Here is a 9,140-nt window from a genome sequence, read left to right as displayed (position 1 = left end):
GTTATTGTTAATCTAATGGGAACAATTGAAACATTAATTAGTAGTGTACTGTATGGGCATACGAGCATTTAGCAGGTGCGTGATGTTGGGTGAATGAGAGGCATCCATCATAAGTGTTAGAAGCAGAGACCTTCACACTTACGTCCATCCAACCATTTTCAAGGTACTCAATAGGCGGCCCCCGGGCCTTGTCTAGCTCGCTGGCCACCCATTTGTGGCCCCCAAATTGTTACGGCACTTTCGGAGATTGGGCGTTCTCAGAGTAGTAGTATGGTCATAAGCCACACCAGCCCATTAATTTTGTATGTGTGGCAGGCGGTGCACAAGGTGGGCGCCTGGCGTGTGCCAGGTGCGCCCGATTTGAAAAATGTTTTCCCTCACTATGTGTTTTGATTGGGTCAGCAAATGTCCCCACAGCCCCAAACTGTGGTCAGTTTTCTATATGCGATGCACAGCGGTGTACTTCTACTCACTGGTGCATTTTGGGCCTTTTCATTTAGGGAGCATTGTGCACCTGGAGTATGAAAACATGCGAAAATTCATTCACTCAGAGAAGCATCTTGCCGTAGAAGCGCCAAATTCTAAGCTAAGTTCGAAAGCAGTCAGCTCACTCAACACTTGGCATGGCACTTCCGCAAATGAAACAACAGTGGTTCCTCGATCAAAGCTCCTCCATTGAACCTCCTGGACCTCCTCAGACATAAGAAAGCTTTAATTCGTCCAAGAGGGGTGCATATATGTGTGTGTGTGTGTGTGTGTGTGTGTGTGTGTGTGTGTGTGTGTGTGTGTATGTGCATGTGTGCGCATGCATGCGTTTGTGTGTTTGTCTGATTTACGTCTGGCGTTTTCTTATATGGATTGACTTTGTGTATTAAAGAACATAATACTTATTCTGATTATTATTGTTCTTATTAGCTTCAACATCATCAGCGGTGAAGGTCACTAGCAGAGGGGTTATTGAGGGACTGGGTGACCCCAGTCATGGCAGTGGCAGTGGGGAGTTGGTCTTGGAGAAGGAGAAGGAGGAAGATGTGGTGGTCTTCAGAATCAGAATCATCTTTATTTGCCAAGTATGTCCAAAAACACACAAGGAACACAAGGGGGAGAAGGAGGGCAAGGAAGAAAATGGAACAGGAACCAGCAATAACCAGACCGGTAGAGATGCAGTGTGTCAGGCTGCTGTACTCGGGAAGCAATTGTATCTAATGTATACCACAAAAATGAGGAGATCTAAAATCTCAGTCACCGCTCAATGATTAGTATTCGGGGCCTCGCTGCAAGGCAAGAGGAACAGAAGGGCCTCTAGATCTCAAATTCCCAGCCCGAATTTTGGGCCCAATATGTCTCCTCTTAACCGGCCATGTTCCGAAAGCCACTCATTAGGCCCACGCCCCTAAAAGGTACACACAACACTACAGTTGTTGTTGTTGTGATTGGTCTTGTCCCAACGGTAATTACACCTTTAAAAATTGGTTTATTTTTTTAATGTTTCCTTTTATTTTGCTTTGGTGCAGTGCTATTTTTCTTCATTAATAACAACATTTGAAAAATGGTGGTGTTTTAAGGTGGGCTTCAACAGTTTAATGGCATTTCAGTTCTTTTCAATAGGGAATCTTGATTTGAAATACGAGTGACGAGAGTTACAAGCTTGGTCATGGAACAAATTAAACTTATAAATCAAGGTAACAGTGTAATTAGTAGTCAACCACTGTAGTTGGAATAATCTGTGTGCATTTTCTGTATCTGCTTTAATATGTGATGCACAAAAATTTGTCCAAATGAATATAAAGAAGCCCAACCTACAGTATCTGTCCCTGAACAACCCCCAAATCTTTTCCTTAGGGTCTGTCTATATAAAACAGAGAGAGAAGTGGATGGCGTAAGAAGGGACTGGCATTGAAGGAGGATATACTGTAGCAGTGATCTTGTATAAAGGAGTTGCAGAGAATAACAGGCTTAGCTCAGAGTGAAGAACACGTAAGGGCTTCAGGTTGATTGCAGGCTGTGACAAGGAAAGGGGCACAGAGATCAAGCCTTCCAAATGCAACTGTTAAAGGCAGAAGTCACAAAAGAACAGCTGACAGCTCAGTCACATTGCAGCTTTAAGAAAAATGTCAACAACTGGACAATGAATGAATACCACTGATGCATCCCTATCTTTCTCATATGGAATAAAATGTTAACATGGTGTGGAGTGGATATAAAAAGTCAACATCCCTGTTTAAACGCAACGTTTTTTGTGATATAAAAGAATGACACCAAAAGAAATCATTTAAAAACTTTTTCCACGATTAATATGCACATCCAGTAAATTGTAAACAACTGAAATGTGGTTGCACAAGTATGCACACCCCCTTGAGAAGGATTTAGAAATTATTTTACAGGGTTGTATATATTTTTATTATCCACCTTATATTTGATTACAATTTCTGGATGTTCTTTCTAAATGTCATGAAAAATGTAAGCATTTCTGTGATTATATTAAGGCTGAGAAGGGCATTTTACTCCCACATTCCCACTGAGTGTTATGCAATAGAGTGAACATTAGGGGGCAATTTTTAATTGCACTTTGATGCCGGGTTCAACTGCTTTAGCTTCTCCCTGCCAACTCTCAGTGTACTGCCTCACTGTTTCCACGTCCTCTACGGTACTTCTCTTCCTGATGCAGGATTTGATAGATTAGACCTTTAAGGAGGAGGACTCACAGATCAACTTTTCAAAGCTAACTGCCACAACAAACCAATGAAATTCTCTTATTGTTGATGGTGCGCTCTTCTTCTCTCTTTCTTTTTGCCGTCATCTCAATTTTTTGTTCTTCAATTGTGTGATTGATTTATTTATTTTTCAATAAAGTGATTAATTAGTGTCCACCATAGCCTACTTTACCACATTTTAGTGGGTCTGTAATAACACAGTGACAACAAGGGGACATTTGGGTTGAGTGATGTTGTCGTGGGCTTTGCATGACTGCATATGACTGCTGCTTTTGTTGTTGTCTCTTTCTGACTGATGGAGCTTTGAACGAGTGCTGAGACACAGAACAGCATCACAGCTTCCACAAATAACTTCCCTATCACAAACCGTTGACCACCCGACATCACAATATCATCAATATCTCGCTTTCCAAATCCATCCATCCATCCATTTTCTGCGCCGATTATTCTCACTAGGGTCGCGGGCGTGCTGGAGCCTATCCCAACTATGATCTGGCGAGAGGCAGGGTACACCCTAAACTGGTCGCCAGCCAATCACAGGGCACATATAAACGAACAACCATTTGCAGTCATTCACTTTCCAAATATTAATTTTATTGGACATCCTTTAAGCCACATTGATTTGTTACAAGACTTTAAAGGCATTAAAACCTTCCCTAAAGCACCATATCTATGCTTACCTTTGACTAGTTCCATATATGCCCTCTGCTCTGGTAGGTTCAACAAAGCGAGTTAAAGCAACTTTTTTAGAAATGGAAATTTCCTATTGATATAGTATAATACAACCCCAATTCCAATGAAGTTGGGACGTTGTATTAAACATAAATAAAAACAAAATACAATGATTTGCAAATCATGTTCAACCTATATTTAATTGAATACACGACAAAGACATTTAATGTTCAAACTGATAAACTTTATTGTTTTTAGCAAACAATCATTAACATAGAATGTTATGGCTGCAACACGTTCCAAAAAAGCTGGGACAGGGTCATGTTTACCACTGTGTTACATCACCTTTTCTTTTAACAACATTCAATAAACGTTTGGGAACTGAAGACACTAATTGTTGAAGCTTTGAAGGTGGAATTCCTTCCCAGTCCAGATGGTTCTTTTCCTCTTTGGCCCGGAGGACACAATGTCCACAATTTCCAAAAACAAGTTGAAATGTGGGCTCGTCGGACCACAGAACACTTTTCCACTTCGCATTTGCATCAGTCTATCTTAGATGAGCTCGGGCCCAGAGAAGCCGGCGGCGTTTCTGGGTGTTGTTGATAAATGGCTTTTGCTTAGCATAGTAGAGTTTCAAGTTGCACTTACGGTTGTAGCGCCGAACTGTATTTACTGACATTGGTTTTCTGAAGTGTTCCTGAGCCAATGTGGTGATATCCTTTACACATTGATGTCGGTTTTTGATGCAGTGCCGCCTGAGGGATCGAAGGTCACGGGCATTCAATGTTGGTTTTCGGCCTTGCCGCTTACATGCAGTGATTTCTCCAGATTCTTTTAACCTATTGATGATATTATGGACCGTAGATGACGAAATCCCTAAATTCCTTGAAATTGTACGTTGAGGAACATTGTCCTTAAACTGTTCGACTATTTTCTCACGCACTTGTTCACAAAGAGGTGAACCTCGCCCCATCTTTGCTTGTGAATGACTGAGCAATTCAGGGAAGTTCCTTTTATACCCAATTATGGCACCCACCGGTTCCCAATTAGCCTGTTCACCTGTGGGATGTTCTAAACAGGTGTTTAATGAGCATTCCTCAACTTTCTCAGTCTTTTTTGCCACCTGTCGCAGCTTTTTGGAACGTGTTGCAGCCATAAAATTCTAAGTTAATGATTATTTGCTCAAAACAATAAGGTTTATCAGTTTGAACATTAAATATCTTGTCTTTGTAGTGTATTCAATTAAATATAGGTTGAACATGATTTGCAAATCATTGTATTCTGTTTTTATTTATGTTTAACACAACGTCCCAACCTCATTTGAATTGGGGTTGTAGGTTAAATAAGTTAAAGATAATACTTAGTGTGTTTATGTTCAGCCTTCCCAAAAGCAAAACCTACAACTATGAAGGCAATCCAGATGGATTGTGATCCACTTTGAGAGAACCAAATGAAATTAAACTCTAAACCAGTTCCAAGACCACTAGAGAAGATTATGGAATCAGGATCAGTGTCTTTAATCAAAATAGCAATGCACTTCTTTTGTGTATTCCGTGTTTAATTAAATGGCGATATCCCTAATTGGAGAACAATCCTCCTGTTGCTTGGAGACTTCCAGTCGAGTAAAAACCCACTAAACTGCATTTGGCTTGTGTTTAACCAAGTATTCACCCTCTTTTCCAAACTGTCTGATGTAGGTTTACACAGAAGCTCTGTCAGCTGAGGAATAGTAACTTGTAATATATATATATATATATATATATATATATATATATATATATATATATATATATAATGTAATTTTTCAAATGTTCACTTCCTGTCTTTGACAGGAATACTGTATGTGCACTTCAGTATGTGTGTAACATCTATACAGTTCTTGAACAAAAGGAATTAAACAAAACAAAAAAACCACTACGTTCAGTACAATCTTAACTGGTTAGTCTTGCCTTGTCGCTCCCTCTATCAGGCCTGCTCCCTCTGTGTAATGAGCACATCGTGGCCGCAAGGGAGCTATGCAGATAGAAGAATTGGTTCAATTATGTGTGAAGGAGTGGGAAATGCACCTGATTTTAAATTTCTACCAAACACAAAAAGATCCGTTCTGCAAGTAGAACCTCTTATTGTTTTCTTGTCTTTATAACTAAAAACTAATTATAACAAATACCGGGACAGCTATGCCCTTTTCTGTGGTAGTGCTGCTTAGAGCTCAGACAAAGGAACAATGGACAAAGTAATACATTCAGATGCAATACTGGTTGAGAGTGATGACTTGAAAGCCCAGTTTACAGACATAAGGTAATTATTTCAGAGGAAGGGAGGGGCTGCGAAGGATGTTTGTTTGCTTGGTAGATAAAGGTAAGGAAGGTTGTTTATATAGGGAAGGCAGTGTGGTTTGATAGAGAAATGACTATTAGAGCCAAAGCCCAAGTGGTTGAGTATTTATCATCTAGTCATGGTAATGAAAATTACAATCCAGCAGAGAGCCATTATTGCTCTGGCCTGGCCTCTCGGTGCAACCTGTTGATTGTGAGGATGACGGTAAAGACAGTGCTCACAGGCAGATACTTAAGTAATCGTTCGATGTGATTGACTGGCGATCACTACGTCCACGCCTCTCAGTCAGTCATGAAGAGGTTCCAGAACCCGAGCATGGTAAAGGGAGAAAATGGATGTATGGAGTAGTGTTGTAACACTCGAGACAGGTCTCTGTCTCGACACCAGACTCAAGACCACATTATGAAATTCTTGGTATTGTCTCGGACTTGACTCCCAAAGGTTTTGGTCTTGTTTTGGTCTCAGACTGGCCGGACTCAGGATTTTCCATCAAGACCAGTAGAGACCAGCCCTGGTTTGCTGTTCTTAAACTTCATTAATGTGATAATAAGGAAAAGCACTTGGTAAAACAACAATTCCTGCTATTCATGTGCTACTTACACCCCACCACCCCCGTAATGACTGCAACCTTTGCGGTGTTGTGATGTAAGTACGAAAGTACCATCTTCAGCTTACTGAAATATCAGGGGACAACATTGAACATTAGCCAGCATCTCGAAACAAAACATAAACAGAGGTAAGCTAATTTTAACCTTAACACCAGGAAACCTAATTTTGTCTTTCTGAGATGAATATTTCAGGAAAGAGGTTTTAATTCCACCTTAAATTGGCTTTACAGTATTTAACAGACATGCACAAAGTATATTATACTTTGGCTGGAGCTTATGTCAAATCAACGGAACTGGCTATTTTTTTCCACTCTTTGTACCGTTAGCAGCTCTCGTAAACTAGCTTTACACTCACCGACTCACGTGAAAACACGCACAGCTACAAATCTGCCATCAATTTTGTCAACATCAACGTACAGCTGCAAAAATCGAGTTTTTGACTGTCAAATGTATTTATACAAGTTTAAAACTGATTTCCATTGTCTTGGGCTGGTCACAGTCTCGGTTTGTGTCGATCTTGGTCTTGTCTCGGTCTCGACTTGTCTCGGTCTCACCCCCAAAAGTGTAGGTCTTGGCTTGGTTTTGGTGAATTCTGGTCTCGGACAAGTTTTGGTCTCGGATAGTGTGGTCACTAGAATGGCGGGATGTTTGAGAAGAGTAATTTGAGGGTAAATAAAAGATTGAAGCAATTAAAATAAGGGCAAGTGAATTTGGCAAACATGCTACAACATGGAAATTTTCTCAGGAAGTACTTGCTTGGGTGTTTTGTTGTTGTTGGGAGGGAGGTGAGTTTGTGAATAACGGTTTATTGCAGCTTGGAAGCGAACAAAGGAACTCCGAGAACTACATCCGGGATTGGCAGGGTTCCAACGAGGCCCGGTCTGGCAGGGTAGGAGTCCGTGTTGTCAGTGGGCCGCAAGAGGTAAGCACTGGTTTGCAGGGAGCAAGGGCAGATGGCAGACTGGGGACAAAGAACAAGAAATATCCATCCATCCATCCATTTTCTGAGCCGCTTCTCCTCACTAGGGTCGCGGGCAGGAGGCGGGGTACACCCTGAACTGGTTGCCAGCCAATCGCAGGGCACATACAAACAAACAACCATTCACACTCACATTCACACCTACGGGCAATTTAGAGTTGTCAATTAACCTAGCATGCATGTTTTTTTGGGGGGGGGAGGGGGGGGGTGAGAGAAAACCACACAGGCACAGGGAGAACATGCAAACTCCACACAGCCGGGGCCGGGGATTGAACCCCGGTCCTCAGAACTGTGAGGCAGACGCTCTAACCAGTCGCCCACCGTGCCGCCAGAACAAGAATTAGTTAGAGGTAACTCACAAGGTCTTCAGGTAGCAAAAAGATAAGCAAGGTGGCTAGGCTACGAACTCGACGTAGAGCGTTGATAGTCTGGCGATGAGTTGGAGTCCCACAGCATCTTAAGAGCAGTCAGGTGTAATTGGGATGACAAGGTGCAGCTGCTGGACTCCAACATGTCAACCCTGCAAAGCACTCATGGCACACACACACGGGCCGGACTCAGGGTGCTGAAACAGCAGCACTGACACTTTGGGCCAGATATCTTTAGAGATATTTATACAGTTCTGCATTTGCAGATCAGTTTATGCACAGCAAGTACAGCAGACTCTGGATAGGTGTATACAGTCTGTCCCGAATAGGGAATGAGGGATAAGGGAAGGAAGTATGGTGTGTCATAATAACCACTATTCTTCTATTCATACCCACTCTAGCTTCATCAGTTTGCTCCCACATGACTCTGATATGCAATGATTTTCATCCCTTCCCTTTTAGTGAAAGATCTGCTGGAGCAATGGAGGGGGGAAAGAGATGAGAGATGGGGATTGTTTATTCAGTCAGATGGTCTGTCGTGTGCACTATTGATTTGGGCTGAAGAGAACATCACCTACAAAACGTATGGGGAGGAAGTCAGTGATGCTGTGCCCAAACTATTGGGAAAAATGAATGACAATTATGAAACTGCCCGAATTGGATCACATCCTTGACTTGGGTTCATTTATTTGGGGGGGTTTCTTTTTTTATTAAGATGCCTCTTTTGAAGTTGGGTTTCTTTAGTTTTACTCTAATGCTGTATTTTTGAAAATTATCTGTTAAAGTTTCTGTTAAAATAAAAAAACATATCTGTTAAAATTTAGTTAAGTCCCCAAGATGGCTGAGGCATGTTTTTTATTATTATTATTATTATTATTATTACTCCCTCATTCCACCTCTTCATGCCATTATGAAAAGTTACGTGTAACTATTCTTGTGGAGCTGAGCCCATTATTGCAAATAAGCCAATAAGTAACCTCAAAACGTGTGTCTCCTAAGCTGGTACACTCTATATGCAAAACAGAGGCACATTGTTAAAGAAACTGGCAGGTAGTGATTATATATTAATTTTCTTGGTCACACATAGATAAGAAAATGGAACGGCTACAGTTTGCCAAGGTTGAGTAGAACGAGGCTGGAATGGGACTACAACGCTGTAGTCCCATCAGACATCCAAGTCCAAACAATGACGCCATTGTTTGGACTTGGATGTCTGAGACGACACCACTTACACGAGCAAAGGACCCAGTGGGAAATGACAGTGTATGTGACGATTCAATAATAAGTCAAGGACATAAAAGCAACATTAACACACAAAACAGTACAAAGAGTTGAGCAATGCAAAGACTTGTGTACTCTCAAGTCAAATTCAAGTGCAGAATAAGAATGAAACTCCTTTCCCTTCCGTCTATCTCGTCTCAATGTCAGTTCTCGTGAACAAATGTAATCAGCAGGGCGGTCT

Source organism: Phycodurus eques, chromosome 5, assembly GCF_024500275.1.
Source record: "Phycodurus eques isolate BA_2022a chromosome 5, UOR_Pequ_1.1, whole genome shotgun sequence".
NCBI classification, from domain to species: Eukaryota; Metazoa; Chordata; class Actinopteri; order Syngnathiformes; family Syngnathidae; genus Phycodurus; species Phycodurus eques.
This window is presented reverse-complemented; position numbering follows the sequence as displayed.